Below are 26003 nucleotides of genomic sequence, written 5' to 3'. Positions count from 1 at the left end.
AGACCATCATTTCAAATCTAAGATAATATTTACTGACTGACATCCAGCCTTCCTTTCTGATCAACTCTTCTGTTTGGAAAAATATTTCAAGCGTGACTAAAAGTCTTTAGGTGGCTCGTTGGTCCTCCACTCTTACTCATGACTTATTTCCTTCATGTGCAACTCATTCTATTCTAATGACACCAACTCCAGTTCCTTGATGGAAATAATGGGATTGTCATTTAAGATGATGTTATTTAGAATACATTCAGTTCTGAAGCCAAAATATTCACAGTGAGCAGACGGTGACCACGCTTACCGCAATGAGCATTTTGTAATATATACAATTGTCAAATCATCATGTCGTACACCTGAAGCTAATATATTGCATGGCAACTATACTTCAAGTAGAAACAAAAATATTTGCAGTGAGGTTTGTTTTTGTTCCATAATAATGAACATTATCGTAATATATGGCCAGAATAAGGCCTCAGTATTGTGTGTACTCCCGAAAGCCATATTCTTTAGAAAGTCTTTGGAATACAACAGAATATCACTTTCAATAAATCAGCCTATTCTTTTCAGTGTATATTAATAGTAGCTGTTTGTTATATTTATTTTTATTTTTCTGGTGATATGTTTCACTCTCTGTATTTCCCTATGAATTATGTTATCTAAGAGAAGGAAATACACCTTACCCGTTTAAATATTTATAGCTTTGAGTGTATACCACAGCCTTTAAATGAATTATTGATTTGATGAATTTGGTCTTAGTGACACAACTTGGAATGTTAATACAGAACGGAACAATTTCCCAAACCGAATATTTGAAAGATCATGTACATCCCGCAAGTTGGATATAATCAACAACTTCATTAATTTGAGGATTTCTGTACCTATTAATCAGTCGTCCATGTATAAAATAACATCGTGTACAAAAAGTACAGATTCTTCTATCTCAATGAGTATCTCTCAAAATGTGTCCTAGGAATAGAATCGTATAGGGGGGATCTTTAAAAATTGGTGTAGATTACTTGGCTCCATTCCAAACCTTGTGATCAGAATCCCTAGGGCTGGAAGTCAGAAATTTCCATTTTTAATAAGCTCCCTGGTTGGTTCTTCAAGATACCAAAGTATGAGAACCACTTATCTAAACGCTTACCTAAAATAAGTTTAAAACTCTACTTGGCGGTAGCAAGCTGTCACCTTGTTTTCCACACTGAATCTGTTCCACTGAGGTACTTTACAACATGAGAATCAGCACTTTTTTTTGCAGAGTAAGACTCCCCCTATTTGCTAAAGTAAATAATAGCAAAATTAAGAATGAGCTATAAATTGTACTAAATGCTGATAACTTGAAATCTCCATAATGGAATAAATTACTGACGATTGCATTTTAAATGGACATTAAGAGTGTTCCAAATTACCAAATGTTTTGCCATTTTGATAAATTGGTTTTAATTTTTTATCAGACTATATTTAAGTACCCTCCTATAACACGCTCCAGACAGTTCCATTAGGCATCCTCAATTGAATTTATTTTCTTTAACGTATAAATTGTATAAACTAAAGATAGTTTGGAGAGCCTGATGCCCCCTACTCCATTGCACCGCTAGGAATATTGCCCCCTAGGTTTGGCGCTATGTTCATACCGTGAACCCTAGGAAAAAATAATAAAATGCAACGGAAGGATAGGTTACAGTATCATTATTCTTTGATTTGATTTTGCAAACAGTCCTCTTGAATACAGAGAAAAACTAAAACCTGCACCTGGTGAAAATGAAACAATTTGATAAGGGATGAAAAGAGGTTTCTTCTACTTGATGCAAAAGAAAGGGGCAGAGAACATATAATAAAGGCAGTCACGTCCTGACAGTCTAAGAGAGCGTAATTGACTCCTTGGCACCATGAGACAGACTCTGCCTGTATGTGGTTCACTGCCAGTAAAGGACATGCCTGGAACCTCTGGCCAAGAAGAATTACAGGCATTTGCTGTTACTTTAAAATATTCATGTTCCAGCTACAACACCACACATTTGCAATTGACAGCTATGGAAAAAAGAAAAAAACAAAACAAAACAAACTTTTTTCCTCCCTTTCCTGGCAAAAGAACCCTACGTAATTAACTCTTTCATTTAACAAAACTGATAGTCCCCTTACAAATATGGATTTTATCTTGATATCAACATGTTACACGAGTTGTTTTGTTTTTTTACTCACATTTGGAGATTGAATTTACCCCCTTAAATCTGATTGACACACATTAGTGCATTTTGATTAAAAACCGAACTCTGATGTTTCAGAGATGAAAAGCATGGAACTGGCAGAAGGAACAGCCTATCCAGGCTCACTCCCTGCTAGGTTGGAAATAAAAAATGCACAGAAACCAGTGGTCAGAACTTTGAAGGCTCAAGAGACTCGAAACCCAAGCCTGCTGACAGATCCTAAAAACAAAGGCTATGATCCGGATGCAAAATAAAGATGACAATATAGAATTTATACACATCTAAGCAAAAACCAGGATTAGATATGTTCTTCTTTCATTTTTCTTCCTATGGAAAGGAATTTCCTTCCGCTTTTGCATAAAAACTGAAATAGCTTTCATTTCACAAGAGCCAGATGTAATTAATGCACGTCTAAGACTCAGCATTAAGGAAGAAAAGGAAAAAATTGGGGCTCCTGGGTGGCTCAGTCGGTTAAGCGTCCAACTTCAGCTCAGGTCACGATCTCGCGGTCTGTGAGTTCGAGCCTCGCGTCGGGCTCTGGGCTGACGGCTCAGAGCCTGGAGCCTGCTTCCGATTCTGTGTCTCCCTCTCTCTCTCTCTCTGCCCCTCCTCCGTTCATGCTCTCTCTCTGTCTCAAAAATCAATAAACGTTGAAAAAAAAAAGGAAAGGAAAAAGTTATGTAATGGGAGTTTTTGGTTAGGTTACTAGTTCATCACTATTGATACCAGGTGCTTTGGGGATCAAGACTCAAGGAAGAAAAAATCTCTGTTTGCTTCATGAACTCTGCATTTGAAGAGTGGGCCTGTAACTGGCAACATTGTCTCTGGAGTGGGCATATAAGGATGATATTCCACTATTTTCTAATAAGGCTCTCCATCTCGGTCTCTGAATTTATTCCCTTTATCTTCAGCTTCAGGTTAATCACTTGGGCTCTTTCATCTGCAGGCCCCTACAAACAAAACTGGTATTTCTTATGGATGCCTTTGTCACGACACCATACTTAACGATATGTTCTATTGTTAAAAATACTAGGCATAAACATTCAGGAAATGTTGGATTTGTTTTTATTTAACTTACGTGGTTATTACTTCCTTTCAATGAACTGCACATGATTTAAAGTCAAAATGTATCGGTCACTTAGAGTAGACAACAATAATAAAAATTGACTTAGAAAAAAGTAATAATTGACTTAGCATTTTGGTAGAACTTGAAAGTTTTCAAGGTTTCATGGGGATTACCTCCTTTGATGTTCCTAAAAGCCACTTATAATATATGTAACACCAACATCATCTCCATTTAAAGAGGAAATCAGATATTCTAGTGAATTATACAATGACTATTATAATGGACTATACCTTAGCTATACATTCTAGTGGACTATCTAATAACTATACATTAATTTATTTGTGCAAAATGAAAGGGAAATTTACACTTTAAAAATTGTTATCTGGGGGGCCCCTGGGTGACTCAGTCATTTAAGTGTCCAACCTCGACTCAGGTCATGATCTCGCGGTTGGGGACCTGGAGCCCTCCGTCAGGCTTTGTGCTGACAGCTCGGAGCCTGGAGCCTGCTTCGGATTCTGTGTCTCCCTCTCTGCTCTTCCCCGCTCATGCTGTGTCTCTCTCACTCTCAAAAATGAATAAATGTTAAATTTTTTTTTTTTAAATTGTTATCTGGGAGTACCTGGATGGCTCAGTCGGTTAAGTGGCCAACTTCATCGCAGGTCGTGATCTCACGGTTTGTGAGTTCAAGCCACGCATCAGGGTGCTTGTGGTGACGGAGCCTGCTCCAGATTCTGTCTCCCTCTGTCTCTGCCCCTCCCCTGCTCACACTGTCTCTTTCTCTAAAAACTAAATAAACATTAAAAAATTTTGTTTAATTGGTATCTGAATTTACCTGTATTTTAACGAAACGTGACACTCTCCACTCCTCACGAAAACTTTGTGATTTTTTTTTTTTTAAGAGAAGAGGTCTCGACCTCAAACAAGACAAGGTTTCTGGTAATGGTTAGCCTATGCTTTCTCCTATGGAAGATCACAAACACTGGGAAACAAGGGCATATATTCTAAGGGGAAGGGGAGGGGTAATAAGTTCTATGAAGTTTGTATTTTATTTTTTCCAAGTTTTTATTTAAATTCTCGTTAGTTAACATACACTGTACTGTTGGCTTCAGGTGCACAATTTAGTGGTTCAACACTTACATACGACACCCAGTGCTCATCACAGCAAGTGCACTCCTTAACGCCCATCACCTGTTTAACCCATTCCCCCTCTGATAACCTTCAGTTTGTTCTCTATAGTTAAGAGTCTGTTTCTTGGTTTACCTCTCTTTTTACCCCCATGTTCATTTGTTTTGTTTCTTAACTTCCACATATGAGTGAAATAATATGGTGTTTGTCTTTCTCTGACAGACTTATTTCACATAGCATAATGCACTTTAGTTCTATCCATGTCGTTGCAAATGGCAAGATTTCATTCTTTTTGATGGATGAGTAATACTCCACCGTGTATATATACCTATCCATTCATTAGTCGATGGACATTTGGGCTCTTTCCACTTTGGAAAAGAGTATGGAGTTTCCTCAAAAAGTCAAAAATAGAACTACCCTACGACCTAGCAATTCCAGTCCTAGGTATTTACCCAAAGGATACAAAAGTACTGATGTGAAGGGATACATATACCCTGATGTTTACAACAGCATTATCAACGATAGTCAAATTATGCAGTTTTTAATTCCAGATTTTGATTTCACTGGCTATCTCTCACAATCATTTTGCAGGTTATAAACACATAACCTTCCTTGTTTGAAGGCAGAATTTACAATTTAAAGCTCTGTTTTTGTCAGCTCCTCTGCCATAACAAAGTACCCTAAACTTGGCTTAAACAACAGAAAGTAATTTTCTCGCCGTTCTGGAGGCTACATGTCCAAGATTAAGGTGCAGACCTATTGAATTCCTAGTAAGAGTTCTCTTTACTTACCAATGACCGTGTTCTCCCTATTTTCCCATGGCCTTCTCTCAGTGCATCTACACAGAGAAGGAGTTTTCTGATGTTTCTTCTTATAAGGACAGTAATCCTATGAGATGAGGGCCCCACCTTTATGACCACACTTAGCTTTATTATTTTCTTAGTGGCCCCGTCTCCAAATACAGCCACACTGGGGGTAGGAACTTCAATATATGAATTTGGTAGAGGACACAACCATTCAGTCCATAAAAGCTTCTTTCGTAGAATGTGACTTTAGGTTTTGAAGTAATTGTTTTTCAAAATGAGGACTTAAAACAATTTTTAAGTTGTTCCAAAATAAAACAATTTTTTCCTCTAGTAAGTTTTTGTATATTATTTAAATGTGATAAAAAAGGGGTTATTTTATTGATGTTTTCACGGTATGAACTATAGCATAGTGGCTAAGAGTATAGATACTTAGAGTCTGCCTATCTGATTTTAAACCCTAGCTCCATCAGTTCCCATGTGTTGTGGGCAACTTACCTAATTATCTTAGTTTTCTCATCTATAAAATAAAAATAATAGAAATAATCTGTATTAAGGTAATTGTAATAATTAAACGAAATAATACTGAAGAAGGATTTAGCAAAGTGCCTTGGCATATTCTAAGCACATAATACACATTATTAATAATATTTTTATCAAAATGATCCTAACATTTACCCTAAAAGCATAGCAACAGGTGTGTAGCACACAAGCATGGTCACCTCAATTAGCCAAAATTTCATTTTTACTTTCCCTAACTAATGTGTTCACTCTCCATTGATTCTCCATTAGAAATTATTCTTCATCAATCCCATTTATAGGCTTGTTCTCTTAAATAATTACTGCTTTTGGTAGATGAAGTCGTTTCTTATCTACGTAACCATATTATGCCCCTAAATATTCTTGTTTTGATAGCTGGCTTTTCAAATATATCTACATCAAGATGATTGGACATACTCCCAAGAATTTATGGAATGACTTGAAATTTTCCCAATCTATGACTAAGTAGCAAAAATAGGCTATAACATATGAAAACCCCCTGAGTTTGGCATCATGTGAACTAACATTACTATTTGGGGGTCTTAGTGCAACACTGTAGGCATTCAATAAGAATATTCAAACACTAGCTACTTTAAAAGATTACTAAGCGCATTCTTCCAATTAAACGTTGAGAATGATTTTGTATAGTAGCCATACTTTAAATATTTTAATCAGTGCTTTGTTTAGTGTGTGGATATTAAGAATATTCTTTAGCATACCACATTCTTAGCAAATCAAAGGCATCTGTCATACAATTATTTGACGTTTGAGTCTCCTTTCTCTAAGTTTGGAAATACCTATCTACTACCTATCTACTCACTTATCTTAGAGTTTCCTTCTTCTGTCTCCTATCTCTATTCTAAGAAGACAAGTGGATTAGATCTGACAGAATAGCTTTGAGGTAGTTGTATAAAAGAGTCCAATGGGTTTATGTGGTCCATATGCTAATGTTTATCCAGTGTTGAATTTTATCTTCTCTCTAGGATACTGTTATTACCTAGGAGATAGAAAGATGCGTGATTCTCCTTTATGCACTACATACCTAACATTCATGGTCATTTTTTTTTCCTAATACTGTCTCCAATTTTCATGCCAAAATCTCATAGGAAATGCTGTCAAATAATTTATCCTCTGACAAAGCTTTCCATATGTGCTTCGTTCTTTGCAGTCTGGCATGCAAGTGTACAATGAGGTATGTACCCCAAGTCTCTACCAGGTGAAAGAATGTGACCTGGAGACTATAAAGCATGGAGGCTTTATAAGAATATCTTAGGCATGTCTAGTTATTATGCATGGGTTCACATGGTTAAAATAAGAAGAACTTCTTTATTTACCTAATATTTGAATTTTCTTCAATTTGGTGGAAATTACCCCTTAGGCTTTCTGCAACCAGAATAGACCAAGGACGTCCATCATAAATTTCTCTCGAATTTCTCTTCATGAATCTCCTCTCTGCTGTCCTCTTCTATTGGCCCTTCTCTTGCTTGTTAAGAATTCCCCAATCTTTTTAGAATTCTGCTTTGTAGACACTGCTGAATGCCAGAGACCTGAGTTCCAGTTTCCTCTATATCCTTTATTAGCATATGAGCCTAGGTAAATTGTTCGATATCATCAGAGCTTGGTGGTCTCATCCACGAAAGGACAATACTTTATTTGCCTAAAAATAGCACCAAATAATTATTGGTCTCTCTTTGATCTAACATATTTCAGTTATCTGTTCCCCACATAGCGATTCTCTACCTTCAGGCATCTTCGCTCTAGTGGATTTATGTCTCTATTTGCATCATCTGCTTCTCCAAATTATCTAGTGATCTCATCTTTGACAAAATTGCACTGAAAACCTATATACCAAGATTAAGTATTCAAAGACATATGAGAAATCATTTCTTCCCCCAGAGGACCATGAACTCTACTTAAAGGTAAACTATAAATAGTTTTAAAAAGATAAATATCAGTACTAAGTGGCATGTGTTTTGTCCCAGTTAGTGACAGAGCATTTTATGCCTTAAGACTTCAGAGGGCTGGGCTGATATTAGAAGGCTTCCAGAGGAGGTGGGATATGAGCTAGGCATATGTGATATGGAATGACCTAGAGAAATGGACAAACTATAAGTGCATGTCTGACTTCTGGGAGAACAGTCACAACAGAGTTCAGAAGCAGAAAGGTAGTTCTTTGCTAGTTTGACTAGAGTGTCATGTAAGAAAAGTGATACAGATACAGACTTAACGGTTTAGAACTGGGCTGTCCATTATAGTATCTCCTGTCCATTTGGCTATATAAATTTAAATGTTAAATTAAAATGAAATAAAACTTAAAATTTACTTCTTCAATCATGTTAGCCACATTTAAATTACTCAATAGCTACATGTGACTAGTGGCTACCCTATTGGATAATGCAGATAAAGAACATTTGCATCACCACAGAAAGTTCCGTCGGACAGTGCCATAGTAGACTTTTAAAACACCTGAACTTTTATTTGTGCACAGACAACTTTTCTTCCCATTGAGGGAGAATAACTGTCTCTTTATATCTGTAAGACTAAGGAATTTTCAAATTGCTTTTAAAGACCCTAAACCTATATTTGTAAAATTTCCTTTTGGGATGTCTGTCTTATACATATCCTACCTTTGGAAATCTCTTTCTCCTTGTTCTCCAAAAGAGTAGGTCAAGGGTATTCTTGCTTTAGAGGATCTTTTGCATTCATTCTATTTTTGGGGGGGAATAGAAATGGATACCTGGACCCTGGCCAATCAGACTAACTCTCCTAGATATTTGGCATGGGGACACTTAGACATGTGACAGTTGTTGGGGCTCTGCATGTGGGATTTTGCAACCTAAAGCTAGTCTACCACTTTCCAATTTATACAGAAATAAAAAGGAGGGGAGTAAATAGTAGCACTTCTTTTTTTTTTTTTTAATTTTTTTTTTTAACGTTTATTTATTTTTGAGACAGAGAGAGACAGAGCATGAACGGGGGAGGGTCAGAGAGAGGGAGACACAGAATCGGAAACAGGCTCCAGGCTCCAAGCTGTCAGCACAGAGCCCGACGCGGGGCTCGAACTCACGGACCGCGAGATCGTGACCTGAGCGGAAGTCGGCCGCTCAACCAACTGAGCCACCCAGGCGCCCCAGTAGTAGCACTTCTTAACCTGACGCCAGGTATCCGGATTCAGGAATAGAATTCAGGGTGCTCATGAACTTGGAAGGGAAAAAATTACATTGATTTTCACAGCCTCTAACTATATTACAAATTTAGGCAAAACTATAGTAGAATTAGCATTACCTATGATTTTATTTCCAGTAGTAATTACAGAGATTTTTATATTAGAATCCTCAAAAAAGCTATACCTCTTTTGGAATTATGGTACTTGCTGACATAGTGCCAGATCTTCTAACTGTATTTTAAAGAAGCACAGATATTAATAAATTGCAAAAAATTAAATTAAGAAATCAAATCATATTTAATATCAATATTTTGTAATTGTGTTCTAATATATTTGGTTTCCTTTTTTTTCCTTTTTTTGTTCCTTTTTTTTTCTTTTACTTTTTAATCTTTATTTATTTTGAGAGAGCTAGAGAGCAAACAGGGGAGGGGCAGAGAGAAGGAGACAGAGAATCCCCAGCAGGCTATGCACTGCCAGCACAGAGCCTGATGTGGGGCTGGAACTCATGAACCCTGAGATCATGACCTGAGCCCAAATCAAGAGTTGGAGGCTCAACCAACTGAACCACCCAGGCACCCCGTTATATTTGGTTTCTGTTCTTTCTTTCACATTTTTTTAAATGTTTATGTAGTTTTGAAGGAGAGAGAGACAGAGCGTGAATGGGGGAAGGACAGAGAGAGAGGGAGACACAGAATCCGAAGCAGGCTCCAGGCTCTGAGCTGTCAGCACAGAGCCCGAGGTGGGGCTCGAACCCATGAGCCATGTGATCATGACCTGAGGTGAAGTCGGACACTTAACCGACTGAGCCGCCCAGGCCTCCCTATTTGGTTTCCTTTCTAATCCTATATAAGGTTTTTTTTATAAATGGAAAACATTTTCTGAGAAGGCTCCCCTAGGTGTCCTCAAAGGGCCAAGGGCATCCACAGCACAAAAAAGGCTAGTAACCCTTGGTTCACATAGAGAAGAAAGATGAGATAGACATAAAGAGGCAGGGATGAAAGATTGTACCTCAGGGGAAAAAAGCTTCTGGTGAATTTCTACTTTCCATTTTCAATATGGTCCTCATTTTGCTGTGGCTAGGCTGAATCCACCTTTGAGATGCCTTTATACCACCAGGGTCAGTAACGTCATAATTAGCCCAGTCCTTTCATTGTTGTCCAGTGAACATGTTTATCAGGCAAAAGAAATGAATTCATTCAGATAAAGCCAGGTACAGATTCGACTTCCACGCCATTACAGTTCTGCCAGGACTAAGTAGTAAATCATCACTTCTTAAGTAACCCCAACTCTTTTTAGACCAGTTCCTTGGGCTATAAAAACAACCCCCAAGAGAAAAATAAATGCAATGGAGTAGGCGGAAGGCCAATATCTATTATGTTTGCTGAAATGCAGAGCTACTCCGAGCTTCCCTGTTTTGTTTGGTTTGTTTGGTTTGTTTTTTTGGTTTGTTTGTTTGTTTTTTTTTTTTTTTTTTTTGTATCACACAAGCCCATAGAACTTGATGGACTTTTATAGACTCCCCTCTTTGTTACATATGCATCATTATCCACTGTCTTCTAATACTATGACTGTTGAGTTTTCTCTTTAGACTAGTACAGAATCTTACCTCCCTTTTTAAGAACAAAAATTATTTGTGATGTTTTTCTAGTCAGTCATAAATAGCCTCCTAAATTTTTGTTTTTCATCTAACACAGCCGAGTCATCGGTTGCTCAACACCTATGCTACAATCCAAAAGGCATTTGACTTTACAATGAGTCAGAGTTGACTACCTACACCTCCAGACAAAAATCATCTTTGGAAAATTAGGAGAGAAGAAAGACAAGAGGGTAGAGGCAATTCACTTTTTCATTTTGACACATTTAAATACTGAATTCCACTTTCCTGTATTAGCGCCTACTTCCCAGTAATGTGTGTGCTGGTCTAAATTAATCTGTCACATACCTTCTGTTTGAACTGGCACAGCAAGGTAAGCCTTGAACTGCCTGTACCTCCCATAATAAGCACTTCTGCTCTTTTTTCTCTTTTTCCAGAAAACTGAAAACACTACCAGGGTCTCTCCTTATTCAGGATTCAGCTTAATTTCTACTGAGCCTGGAGAAGAGGAATTTGATCCCTGATCAAAGAGGCAAAGTGGAGATGCGCACTGATCATACCAGTGGCAGTAGAATTTGGGCTCGCGAGCTTCCCTTTTAAACAAGAAAATCTGTCTCGTGGTGTTAATACATTTAACTTGTTAAGGTCAAGACTCTAAAAACATTGTCTTGGTGTTGAAAAGATCAGGAAGATTTTGTGGGAGGGAGGGATATGGAGAAGGAAGATGGAAAAGACAGAGGAGGGAAGGACTCTCAGCAACAGAGCAAAGGCACTGACTATCTGGGGGTGAGAGATAAGGCGCAAGATAAGATTGAGAAGGGAATGTGGATAGGCAAACTTTGTTTGGTTTGCAAGTTTACCAAGAGCTTTACCTGGCAGAGCGCGTATACTGTTGCAAAAGAAGTAGGTTACTAATTTGGAATATTGCCATGTGATGAGATAGTACTGTTCTTCCTCTGAAAGAAGGAAGGGAAGCAGCATGAATCCAGAATCCAAGTCTGAGTTAATCACCACTAAATCCACAGCAAGGGGCATAGGTCTTGACATGTTATGGGTGCTCTGATGCTGACTAAATGAGAACCACATGTCAGTTTTACCTTTCTCCTCTTCGTTACTTTGACCCTAGAACACAGTATAATGAGGGAGATGGTCTGTCTCGTAGGTCATCGCCAAAGCTGTGGTCTTTTGCCCAAATCTAGCCTGCCATCTGTTTTTGTAAATAAAGTTTTATTGAAACACAGCTGTACTCATTTGTTTACATATTGTCTGTGGCGGCTTTCACACTACAACTTGCACACCGAGTAGTTGCAACAGAGACCGCCTGGCCAGCAGAGGTGAAAACATTTACTGAAAAAACGTTTGCTGAATCCTTAAGGAACTGGGAGTTTTCTTTGAGGTTAAGATAATTTGGGAATCAGAAGAGCTTTGGAATGCTTCAGGACAGTGTTTAGAACAGAATGAGGGCTCTGGTTCTCACTGGGGGGATCTAGAAAATGGAGACCAAGGAGGGAGACCTTCTGTGCATGCAGAGAGGTGGCTGGAGACACAGTAACTGAGATGGAAGGTTGTCAAAATTCCCTCCCTTTGCTCTTACTAAAAAACAAACAAACAAACAAACAAAACCTCTGGTTGACCTGTTCTCCACAGACTCTAGGTATCCATACTCTAAGGATTAAGAGAAAATACTACTAAGTTCCTTGAAAGAAAGAACCCTAGCTAGTGACAGGTTCAGGCAACTGCTTTCTAATTAAATTAACCTGCCCTAAAAGAGAAGTGGATTTGATTTGCGTCCATGCTGTGTCTTATATTGCAACACATAGACTTTATTATCAAGGGACTCTGATAGGAAAGTAGAAAAATGAAATTTTGTAGCCTTCAGTTTCCCAAATCCAGAGAGTGAGTGACAGATCCAGAAAGAGATCTTAGCAACTCCTTATCATGCTCTCCTCTTTTCTCCCTTCCTCCTAGCTGCCAAAAATACCAAGGATGGCTATGTTTAAAAGTCGCGTTAATTTCAGTCATTTATGTGCACTGCTTGTCTGTTATGCCATTATTATCATGTAGCACACTTACAATTAGTGATACTATTAAAGATGTATCCATTAAATTGCCAATGATTTTATTTTCCATTTCTGTGGAAAAGCTCAGCAATATGCAGAGTTGTAAATGCATCACAGTAAAGTAGTAAGTCAAAGACCTCTATTAAAGTCATGATTATTTCATTTAATCATGTGTGATCCTCATAAATTAACTTCTTTTAGTTCTAGTTTCTTCAACTCTAAAATGAGGGTCATAATAACTTACCAAATTCACGGGGTTGCTGCAGTTATTAGAGGAGATGATATAAGAGGTGACAAATATGAGGTTAGTGATATTTTGTTCTTAGAAACTGGGGGGTGGGGGGGAGGCGTTCCTCCTATATATATCTCTATATATATATAGATAGATAGATAGATAGATAGATAGATATAGATATTTCTTGTGAATTGGTAGATACTAGTTGGAAATATTTTCCTGCCTTCTTCTCCCTCCCACCTACCATCACTCCTTCCTTTCACCTTCTGCTGAAACCACTCCCAGAGTGGAGAAGGGCTATGTGGTGGAGACACTCCAATCCCTCTCTACCAAACTCCAATCACCACTTCAGGAAAAGATTTAAAAACAATTGAATATGATGAAAGATTATATTTTACAAATGACTGTCGGCCAGTTCTTAGACAATTAATCAATGTCAACGTGTATATGCTGATCTAGAGGGAAATGGCTCTAGGAAGGGAGATGAACAGTTGACTTTGAAATGAGAACATCCATAAAATAAGGCTGCTTAAAAATCTTAAGGATATATTTTATTTATTCCAGCACCAGTTTTTAGGTTTCAGGTGTTGTTGTTGTTTTAACGTAAGAACTACAATGATACTGAAAAACACTTTTATAAAAATCGGACTTTTATAAGTAACTTCTAATAATAAAACTCCAAGTCATTCCATTTCATGTATTAATTAACTTTAAGTTTTTGAGAGGAGACTTTTAAAACTTGGTATCTTAAGAGTTATGCAAGTTTTAAATTCAAACTAGTAAAAATTTTTCTGCATATTTCTGGAAGTAGTCAACCCTGTTAACTTCCACTTAAAGCCCAATTATTCAAGAACGTTATAGATGACTATGGGTCTTTGGGGAAAAATCAGCAAGACTTTAAGTGCCCATTAGCTAAAGCTAAATGATAGTGAAACACCTAGAAAAGTGCATGTGGTATCTATCCATGTGAACACTAAATTAATTCAGCATGCTCGCTCAGCTAAGATAAAATATTAACAAAACATTTCCTATGGCATGAAAAAAAGATTGAAAGTTGAAATATAAAAGCGGTTAGGCTATACCACTTGTCAAAGAAAAGTACGTTTAAGAACATTTACTGAATGTTAATGAAATACCAAAGATTACTTAAAATGTTTATGTTATTGAGAAGTGTCCATTCTATAACAGGATAGGCAACTATCATGTAAGTCTTTTTTTTTAATGTTTTTTATTTATTTTTGAGAGACAGAGTGGGGGGGGGCGGGCAGAGAGGGAGGGAGACGCAGAATCTGAAGCAGGATCCAGGCTCCGAGCTGTCAGCACAGAGCCCAATGCGGGGCTCCAACTCACAAACCGTGAGATCATGGCCTGGGCTGAAGTTGGATGCCTAACCAACTGAGCCCCCCAAGGGCCCCTCATATTACAGAAGTCTTTAATTGTAGTGTTCTTAACGAGCTTCATTTTAACATGAAGAAAAGCAGATAATTAAATTCCAATAACACTAAAAATATATATTCATCACGTTTCAAAATCAATAACTGGGTTTTTTTTTTTAAGGTTTATTTATTTTTGAAGGAGAGGGAGACAGAGTATGAGTGGGGAAGCGGCAGAGACAGAGGGAGACACAGATTCCGAAGCAGGCTCCAGGCTCCGAGCTGTCATCACAGAGCCCGTCACGGGGCTCGAACTCACAAACTGCGAGATCATAACCTGAGCCGATGTCGGACGCTCAATCGACTGAGCCACCCAGAAGCCCCATCAAGAACTGTTCTTAACGCTCCAAGCACATTTGACAAAACATGTAAGACTTTTTCTCTCCTTCAGGATTCATACAATCTGGTTGGGAGGGGGGAAATACATATATATATGAGAGAGCAGGAGAAATCGTACCCTATAAAGGTGTAAAAATAACTGCTGGCATTTGTATTAGGTCCTCACTACAAACCAAGCACTGAACCAAGTTCATGGAATCCTCTTATTCATCCTTCATAGGAATCTATGAGGGAAGTTCTGCAATCCTTCCCATTTTACAGATAAGCAAACTGATGATTACAGAGATCACACATCCACCCCACAGTCACCTCGCTGGGAACCACAGAGCCAAGATTCACGTCCAGGTCTATCGATACCACTCTTTCCACATTTTACAAATTCAGAGGCGTGGTGAAGACTGTGGGCTGGGTGCCAGGTTTTGCATTGTAATTTTTCCCATTCCTTGCTTGGTGACCTGCAGTGAACGTTTTAACCTCTAATGTTGGTAATAGGTTCGGATGGTCAGAGGTGAGTAGGAGAGTACAAGCATGGCCCCAGGAGTGGAGACAGGAGGAATGCATGTCCCAGGGATTTTGGCTGGAGTGAAGACTAGATACTTCAGCGCCATGGGAACTAAGTCTGGAATTAGGGAGAAAGCAGAGCGTGCTGGATTTTAAAAGGAAAGGCATGGGATTCTCATTTCATGCTGTTAGCAACTGGGAAGCACTCGAGGTTGAAAAAAAGAGCTTGAGCTAATATGTTCTGTATTACTTTTCTATGATCAGGCCTGAACAAAAGTATGACCCTCAAACGTCCTGGGTCCGTGTCTCAAGAGATTTATTTTAAATGCATCCACACAATGCAAGGTAAATATTTCTGTGTTTATTGTATATTTCTATGCAGTATTAGTTCAAGGCGGGTGTTAAAGATCTAGTGAATGAAGTAGTTCACATTTCAAAAACAATAAAAAAACATTTTCACACACTGTACCTGCTCCCTTGACCCCTAGTAAATGACGGGAGGAAAATACCCAGTGATGTAAATTGTCAGTATAATCTTATTGAACTACTTGTTATATTCTAAAGTACGTGTTATTTTCCAAGCTAGTTAATTTGATTAATAGTCAGTAGACATAGGAAGATAATCTTTGGCAGGCACCTCAGTATCCCAAGAAATGTATTTTCCATGCTATCCCATATATAGCAGTTAAGTAAATACATTTTTACCTCTCCCACGAGACCAGCCTTTGAAAAGGAACTCAATGTATTTAGTTTGTGAGAAAATAAACTGTCTATATTCTCATGGTTTTTACATCATTCATCCCTCAGATGTCTTCTCTATTTTTCAGCCATGGTAAAATGCTGATTGTCTCCCTAAATTCTATAATGCAACCTGAAATAGGGAATCAAACCTCTAAGCTCCATCTCAGATTTGAAGAAAACATGAATCCTACTACAATTTGGTCTTTTAAGAAATTGGTTTTTTTAATGTTTATTTATTTTTGAAAGAGAGAGCATGAGTGAGAGAAGGGCAGAGACAGGGGGGACAGAGGATCTGAAGCAGGCTCCATGCTGACAGCACAGAGCTTGATGTGGGGCTTGAACTCACAAACTCTGAGATCATGACCTGAGCCAAAGTTGGGCCGCTCAACTGACTGAGCCACCCAGGTGCCCCCAGTTTGGTCTTTCTAATCATGCAAAGTATTACATGCTGTTTGCTAAAGTCATTTCTGAAAAAAGAAATGATCTTGTTTTAAGGTGTTTGCATTGTTTTCCTTGTATTTTATACCACATCAGTACAGTTTAATGATAACTGCAATATCCTCAAAACAATGAGTTGAGGAAAATATTACATGTATTACAGATTGCTGCACAAGAACTGAAGACGTTTTATGATTTCCACTCTAGGCAACAATACAATGGCCAGAATTTCACCTCTCCTCCTTTTTTGCTCTATCCTCTTGCTTCTGAAATCCTACTAAAAATTTTTAGGGGAAAAAACCCTAATGATAAGTTAAGAGAAAGTTTCTCACATTATGCTTCTAGTTGGTTTTATGGTGGCAGGAGTAGGAGGGAAGAGTAGAGAAACAAATTTAAGATAAATTCAAAATAAATTTGAGAAAGCTTTTTTTCTAGTAAAGCAAAGCTTTTAATCTGTTCTTATACGTTTGGGAATTTAAGTGGTAAAGTATCAGTAGTAGCATTTTTAAAATTTATTTTACCGCAGGAGCCTCCTTTCACAGACCACCTGGCGGAACCAGGGTTCCAAGGAATGCACTTTGACAAGTGCTGACGTGGAGCTATAGAAGACACACCCATTTTCTCTCAGGGATATAGAGGAGGCCAACTTGAGGGAGAACTGGTTTCCTGAACCGATATTCTTTCTTAATGCGACCCATGGTAACCCAAGGAACAACCTCCTATCAAAGAACAGCATCTTCCCTTTCCGGTTTTTCAAAACAAATGTCAAGACCACAGTACAACTAGGGCCTTGCTCCAACAGACCTCTTCAGTAGGCTTTGTTCTGAACAATTTCAGAAACGGAACCCCCGCCATCTGCTGAGATGCCAGTCATTGCTCGAAGAAGGGACAGAGCAGTTAATCCAGTTAATAAGGGGACGGTTCCTCCCGGCATTGACCCAGAACCTGTCTCCTTGGTGATTCTGTGGGCCTTTCAGCTGAGCAAAGGCCACTGAACTCTCCCGCTGGATCCTCTGTCAGCATTTTACTTGGGATTTAGTTCCAGAAGAAGAGAAGGAGCCAAGACGGCTTACAAAGTGTTTCTTAACAGGGAAGAAAAACTGACATCTCAGGTGCTTAGTTAGGAATGAAAAAGGCTGTGAGTCATTCCTTCTTCCACGTTGCTACATTTTGCTAACTAGGTTGCTTCACCCATTTAGCTTTAATTTCCCAAATATTAAAATGAGAAAAAAAAAAAAAAAGTAAAGAAACAACCACCGTTCTTCATCTCCTGCTGTGAGGATTTAATGAGGTAATAATATTTGTTACAATTTAAGCTTCTCGTTGCTCTAAGTTTATATCTTGAGGCAAATCACTTAACCTCTCTGGGCCTCAGTTTCCTGCAAAATGGTAACAGTAACGCTTTTCCAAGCTGCTTTTTTAAGGCTGTAGTGAGGCGCTAAGGAAGTGAATGTCCTTGAAAATTTATATATTCGTGGACATCTTTGAGGAATTTTTAAAAAATCAGAACACGTTTAAAAAAAACAAAAAGCAAAAGAAAATCCTCCTTTACAGCATTTAGGGTAATAGTCTGAGTCCTTTTGGCTGACCTCCCGTAGAGTTTGGCTGCATATCACTGTCAAAGGAAAAATAAAGTTTATACGGAATTTTTAAATTTTAAGTATATATGCATATATCAAAGCAATTGTTTTCTGGAAGTTTTCGTTTCTTGATTCTCTTTGTTTTCTGTTTATTTATGGAAAGATGCAACAGTGAAGGCCAGGATCACTGTACCTTCAGAGGTGGGTCACTGTGTTCCACAGGTCGTGGAAGCTGACGGGAACACACATCTCTCGGGCTGAAATGTTCTCGGCTATCCCTGATTCAGGTTCCTCCATTCCTGCCCAGAGCTGCTTAATGTTCTTTTTTGGTGTCACTGCTCCTTCTGATACTCTGCTGGTGGTGTGTGTGTGTGTGTGTGTGTGTGTGTGTGTGTGTCACAGACTGGATCACCACAAGCCTGCATTCGTCTCACGTTTCCCTGAGATGTGACTTGCATCGTACTTGTGGCTCTGGGAAAGGTTTGCCTCAAGACAATATTCCAACATTAGCCCACTGAACCGAAGACCCTGCACAGACTTGGAGGAGGCGGAGGGTGGTGGATGGCAGAAGGGATGACTTCACCGGGCATGAGTGTCAAGTGAAGGGACATGCACTCACTTCCTACGGCTGCAGTAACAAATTACCACAACCTTGGTGGCTTATCACAACGTACTTTTATTATCTTATAGTGCTGGAGGTAAGAAGTCTGTAAAGGGTCTTACGGGCTAAAATCAAGATGTTGGTAGAACTGCATTCCCTCTGGAGATTCTAGGGGAGGCTTTTTCAGCTTCTGAAATCTGCCCACACTTCTTGGCTCATGGCTGTGTCACAATTCTGTTTCTGTCAACAGATCTCTGACCCTCCTACCTCCCTCTTTCCTTTATAAGGCCACTTGTGATTACGTTGGGCTTACCTGGAGAACCCAGGATAATCTCTCCATCTGAAGATCCTCAATTTAAATCACATCAGCCATATCCCTCTTGCCATGCAAAGGTAACATATTCACAAGTTCAAAGGATTACGATGTGGACATCTTGGGGGAGGGGGAGTGCATTCCTCGGATGCAAAAAAGAGCTGAAAGTGGGAAAAGAGAACTCAAGACACCTCAGGACCCAACCAACCACAGAAGAGATAGCAGAACTGATACCCTCTGAATGAGTTTTTCCTCCCGGGGGCCCGACTGCTCCCCTCCCGGCTCTGCCTAGCTTTGTACTCTGTGATCTCATCCTCTTTTTTCCACTGAACGGAAATTGTTCTGAAGTTCATCTCAAAGATAATGAGCTAATCTAGGCTAATGTGCTCTTCAGGCAGAGCAGCATTATCACCAAGACTTTCTATAGAAGGGGATGCTCCACTTTTATTGACCTCACCACTTAGTGAGTTGACTGTTGAGGATTTGTGGCCAGACAGAAAGGGAAGGAGACCCCACTGGGAAGATGTTTTGCTGAGAAATCCTCTAAAGTCACTGCAGGCAAGGAGTTGCCTTAATAGGCTTCCTCTTATGTAGGCCTGGCTCTGGAGACAAAATTGTTCTTCCTACTGAGCAGAAAGATACTCCCAGGCCTTTTCTGACTACGACTTCCTCATGTATTCATGAGGAAAATCATTCCCATTGGCGTCAACTAGTGACTTAAGGATCCCCAAAAACTTCGGCCACAACACTTGAATCAGAACATAGAAACTGAGTTCTCGGCAGTTTATCATATACACTAAATGATCCAGATATGGAAAATTATCTATATTTCCCTGTAAACTTGGTTCTTTCACATGGCTTCTGGCAATGCTGTTCCCTCTAAATGCAATGTTTTTTCACCTGACTTTTACCTTTTTAATCCATAGTCATCATGGTCACAGGGAAAGTTGCCTTGACTTCCTTGTTCTGGAAGCTTGGATTAGATCCAATGCTTATTTGTATACTGGCACACATCACATTATTATTTGCATGTAAGACTTTTGCTGAATGGTAAAGTCCCAAAGACAAGTCATGTGCTTCAGCTATCTGGAGATCCTCATCGGTGCTCCATAATGGCTTGATGAACAGGTAGATAAAGGAGCCCTCCCAGAGCTGGCGGTGAGTTGCAGCTGTAGAAAGACAGAGACATGGGGCAACCCACAAAATAGCACTGGGAATCTGGGAAGAGCACCAAAGAGAGTAAGGAGAATTCCAAAAGTGATCAGAGAGGCACAGATCTGGGAAATAGGTTCCCAGTGCTTTTGCTTTGAAATATTTTAATGAGATACTACACGTACTATCCTACATGTGCTTGCTATCTTCCCCATTCAAGCTCCCACCAAATGCCTGGCATACAGTAAGACTTAATATGTGTTTAGTGATTCGTTTCCTATTTCTGGCTCAACATGACCCAAGAGGTAAAGCCTAAGTCAAGAATTATATAAAATAAAGCTAAAAATCGCATTATTCTAAGGCCATATAATCAAAATGATAATAGATAATGAGCATTTTTTGGTTTCCTACAGTGAGGAGTCCTTCGTTGTAGCTGGCTAGCATCAATAACAAAAGTATAAAAGAGATGAAATCTGCCCTCAAGCTTTGCACTGTTTACAGAGGAAACAGGAAAAATAGATACAGTAAAAATGATGCCACGATATATAATAGGAGTTATTCTGACCTTGAGGATACTGGGAAATATGCCCAAATGGCCTCCTGGAGTCTAGATCAGACCGTGGCAAACCTGGGTCATGGGAAGAAGAGATTGCATAGATTCCTTCCTGAAATTCCTTCAGGTTTCCTTCATTGGGTAACACTCATGAAATATAGCTCATGCAGTTTATTCCAAGAATGGATCCACCCTCCCTATTAGAGGGTGGCCCAAAGAAATCAAAGCCAGGAATTCTGTTCAATGGATGTAACAAGGCAGCGTATAACTCCTGATGTTGTTCATGGCTGTCTTGCAACTACGGAGAAACCTAAAGATGAAGCCAACACAGAAGGAACAGAACCAAGAAAATCACAAAGAAATGGAACAAGAAATCCAGGTGCACTATGTCTGAAGTCTTCTCTACTCAGGGCTTTTTAAAATCCTTGTATCCAGTCCGAGCTGGGTTTCTGTTGCTTGCTACAAGTTTAGGAAAGGGAATCTATATCCCTTATATGTCCTCTAGTTGATCTAGTATACAGAAATGTGTGGGGAGCCTTTTGAAGCCACCCTGCCATAGAAAATATTAAAAGTATTAAACGTCCATAAGAAAAAAATACAACACGTGGAAGAGGCAGTAACATTGGCGTAGAATACCAGATATGAATATTGCTGAAATGCAAGAGACGCTATAACAAAGTCAGGTGAAATATACGGGGGAAAAACACTCTTCTATAAGAATCGTCTGATTCTTCATCTGAGGGTTGAAAGTGATCTCTGTCTGGTTGTTCCTAAAGAACTCAAAATGCAATCACATACTTACGGGAGAGGACAGGAGCATTTAAGGGTCAGTGAAGGTTGAATTGTTTCTCTGTATCCCTCAATCAGTGATCATCACTGACAGGATAGTTGTAGAATTTTTACTAAAGAATACTTTTCATTGAAAACAAAGATGATTCACTAGATAAATATAAAAAAAGAAACAACAGGTGGTGAATACAACTCAAGACATTAAATTTCCATGAGTCACTGAAGCCAGATGGCATGCATTTGAGAATTCTAAAAAAATTTAAGATCAAAGCATTTTGGATACTAACAATATGGGCAATTTATCATATAAAACAACTATCAGACTTAGGGAGATTGCCAACTGTATTATATGACACTATTAGGAGAGCATGAATTGTTCATTCAATTCAATTAAATGCAATGAAACTTAACAGGTTTATTGGCCACCACCAAGTACAAAGCACTGTTCTAGGCCCTGGGCACTCAAAGGAGTTTGAAACAAGGTCATGTCTGCCTTAACCCCACAACTGAGAAGACAGCACATTGTCAGTAACAGTCAACAATGCAGAATGTCAAACATACGTAATGATTTTATAAGAACGGTATTTAAGGAATTCTCATATAAAGTCTCTTTCCATTTGAAAGGTGAATTAGACATCAGATGAAGATAACTGGTACTGTTTCCAGGTAGGTTAAAAAAAGAAGATCTTGGTGCTTTAAGATTTGTAGAAAGATGGAGGAATGGACCCTAAATTTCCTCCCAGAACAACATTATTGGTACTTCCATGGGAGACAATGCCTCTGTGATGGTCAAGAGACTGGAGAAGCAGAAGGCTGCTAGCTCCAGAGCCACTCTGCTACCTCTTCCACAACCTCTGCCAACACACCGAATGTCCCCAAACTGCCTTTCAACACCGTCAGGCTAAAGACTGGACAGTGACAACTCTACTATAGCTGCCCCAGAAGTAACAAACACCCAAGGTCATGGTTGCCAGTGGAAAGAGCTGGTATCCACCTCAGGATGTCCACTTCCACCTTCCAAAACTCAGGGGTGTACGTTTGATGAATATCTGCAAGGAAGTCTGGGAAAGGTAGATTTTTAGCAATATTGCATCATAGCACAATATGGGATACAGGACAGCTAGACACGTTGAAAAGGGCTGGAATGGAGGCTGATGGAACTAATCCGTATTCTACCACAAAAGACCAGATTCTTGGCCTCCCTGCTTACAACCTGGTATTTCTCTATGTACTTCCACTTACGAACTCACCCCCAGGCAATGCCTTTCCTTGACTCTCCTGTTTATTATCTTCACCATCGGCCCAAATGACTGAGACAGAGAAGTCTTGGAGTTGGCCTCAGCTGCTTCCTCATTCACTGGACTATCAGTCATGTGGTCAATAAATCCTGTTAGTTCTCTTTCAAATGCCACCGTCTTTGTCCAAGCCCTGTTCACCTTTTCAACAGAGTATTATTAAGTTTCTTTACCAATAATCTGGCAGGTTGTTCCCTTTAAAGAAATCTTCCATGTGAGCTAACTTTCAGAATTGTCTTTCTTTTTAAAAAATATGTATTTTTTAGTTTACTTATTTACTAAGAAAGAAAGAGAGAGAGAGAGAAGGCGGGACAGAGGTGGAAGGGGGAGAGAGAAGAGCAAACAAGTAGCACAGAGCCTGATGCGGGGCTGAAACTCATGAAATCTGAGATCATGACCTGAGCCGAAACTAACACTCTGACACTCAACTGACTGAGTCACCCAGGCGCCCCCAGAATTATCTTTCTAAGATCAAACTTTCATCATGTCCCTCCTTTGTGTAAAACTCTCCCAAAGCTCCCAATTTCTTGCACAGTGATGTTTAAGCTTCTTGGCAGGGCGGTCAGATTCCTCCCAAGTAGACACTTGGCCCACGTCTTCGACTTCTCTATTTCCAGTTCTATAGGCTTTTTACCCTGTCTGGTAATTCTATACTTCTTACTACTCCCCAAGTACACCGGACCCATCCATGACTCTGTTCCCCCAAATATATTGTGGGTTTTTTTTGCATCCTGGATTGTCTTTTTCCACAGTTAATGGGTATAAACGTTACTTTTGCAAAACTTTCCCAAGCAGAGTTCATTTTCTCTCCTTTTCACCGTTATCACATATTTCTCACGCTGCTACTTGAGTGTGTTTCATTATATATACATTTCTCTCATGCTGCATACCCTCCACTAAACCGAGAGCACCTTTAAAGCCAGGGAAGGATCTCAACTAGATTTCCATATCATTCTCGATCCCAGACCTGCTTCAGGTGCTGATACATCAGAATATTTATGTATTGAATGACCAGATGACAAAAATATAAAGGCAGTTACAAAAAACTTTTAAAATAAAAGAAAACTCAAAGACTTAAAAATGTAACAACCCTATTGTGATAAAATAGTATTCATCTTCTCTTATCTGACTCCAAGAGAAAAATATAAAGATGTTAGGGGAATAGGTGTAGTGCTCTTTTTAAGATTTGCTCAGTCTCTAAAAGATGTAAACTTGGCAGCCTGACTTGAAAGAGTCAAAACGAGTACACGGGAGTTTCTGACAGACAGCACTGGCTCTTGACCCAGAATGAGCCAGCAAAATTCCAGAAGCCTATATACAGTTTTTCTTGGACTGTGGATATGTTTATATTATAGTAGCTGGATGGCTCCAGGGAAAGTTATGGACTTTCATGCAAAACACAAAAGAAAGAATATCTGCTCAAATGCAGAAAGAACTTATGTCAACAACTAAGCTCATTTTGTAACAATGAAAATAATGATGAGGCAATCACAACTTGTAAATACAACCAGGAGGGCTCGTAGACCTACATCTGTCCCCCAAAGGAGAAGCAACAACGGGGGTGCCTGGGTGGCTCAGTTGGTTGAGCATCAGACTTCAGCTCGGGTCATGATTTCATAGTTCGAGAGTTGGAGCCCGGCATCGGGCTCACTCCTCTCAGTGCAGAGCCCGCTTCAGATGCTCTGTCCCACCCCCTCCCCCCACTTCCCCTGCCCCGTCTGCCCTTCCCTACTGGTGCTCTCTCTCTCACAAAAATAAACAAACATTAAAAAATATTTTTAAAAAACCCAACAAAGTTTGATTGAATATTATTCTTATAAGCATTAGTTTTATTTTTTTTAATTACAAAAAATGTTTAATTTGACAGAGACAGAGAGAGAGAGAGAGAGAGAGAGAGAGAGAGACCATGAGTGGGGGAGGGGCAGAGAGACAGAGACAGGATTCAAGATGGGCTCTGCGCTGAGAGAGGAGTGCCCGATGTGGGGCTCAAATTCAGGAACCATGAGATCATGGTCTGAAATCGGTGGCTTAACGGACAGAGCCACCCAGGTTCCCCTTGTAAGCATTAGTTTTAAAGCATAGTTTCTTAAAGTGTATGCTAAGGAACACTAGCTAGGGAGTTTGTGGTTGAGAGTACAGGAAATGAACATACTATATTGTCTTCTGGGAACATCGCAAAGACGCTCGGCATAGGAAGCCTCTGAGAAGTCTGGTAAGTGTCCTTTAGATCTAATGTTTCTCAAACATATTTAGTTACTCTTGTTTTCATTTAACAACTTACCAGCATCCAGCAGAGAGCCACCACTTGATATGATGCAGGGAATGGAGAGGACAGTGACATAAAGTTAAAGTTGACAGTCCTGTGATGAAAACTATTTGTTTGGAGAGGAGTAGCCCCCTGACTGCAGAGACACAGGAGGAATAAGACGAACTCTAGCGTGCTTAAAATAAGGATGCCCCCCTGCAGTGGCTCCCAGGAAGACATGCCCGCATCCTAATCCCTGGGTCCTGTGGATATTAATATTACCATATATGGCAAAAGATGCGATTAAGTTAAGAATCTCAGGCAGAGCTTAGCCTGGATTACAAATATAATCTCGTGTATATTTGTAAGACAGACACACAGCGGAGAATGTGTTGTGAAGACAGAAGCAGAGTTGGGAATACCAAGGCAAGCACCAGAAGCCGAAAGACGAATGGATTCCTCCCTGGAGTCCCTGGAAGGACCGTGCCCTGTGGATACAATACTTTGATTTCAGACTTCCGGCCTCCCGAAGTGTGAGACAATAAATTTCTGTTGTTTTAAGCCACCAAGTCTGTGGTAATTTGTTACAGCAGCCACAGAAAACTAATACACCCCAGTTAAGCACTTCTACGACTGAGGCACTAAGCAATGTTCCGCCAACTTCCACAATGTTCCCGAAGGTAAGAGATGAGCCTGCCACTTTTGCCTCTGGCATCCCAATTTTGTTTAATAACCTGCTATAGTCCTTCTTGAGCCTATTTATATATAATAGCCAATATAATACCTTGAGGCAATGAGTTTCATAAATTTACTACCCACTGTGAATAGCATCTTGGTGTATGGACTTTTTTATGGCACAGTGCATTTTCATGATGAATCCATTTGTCCCTTTTTTCAACTTTTGCTTAATGCTTCTATCATTAGCTTAAATAAATGTGGAAGACAATTGAACTCCACTAAATAGGACAAAGGTCGGAGAGGAGAGCTTGGAACGGTTAGACCATATTCATGAGACACATAAAAGGCAGTTCCTTCTGAACTTGAAGGCTTCTGTGCAAAGTGCCGTGGCTGTTTGGAGGGCCGATGTTCGATGTTCGTGCTGGCGGTGCTATCAGAAGAGGGCCTTGAGGCAAATATTCATCTTGGAAACATTTCCACAGGAGATGGCCCAGAGACAAAATCATGCAGAGACACAGAAATTAAGCTCAGCACAGAAATCCACCTCTGCTG

This window comes from Lynx rufus, unplaced genomic scaffold, assembly GCF_022079265.1.
Source record: "Lynx rufus isolate CCGP_SWC_20201006 ecotype Redwood Valley unplaced genomic scaffold, mLynRuf1.p SCAF_5, whole genome shotgun sequence".
Classification (NCBI taxonomy): Eukaryota; Metazoa; Chordata; class Mammalia; order Carnivora; family Felidae; genus Lynx; species Lynx rufus.
Note: the sequence above shows the minus strand (reverse complement) of the source record.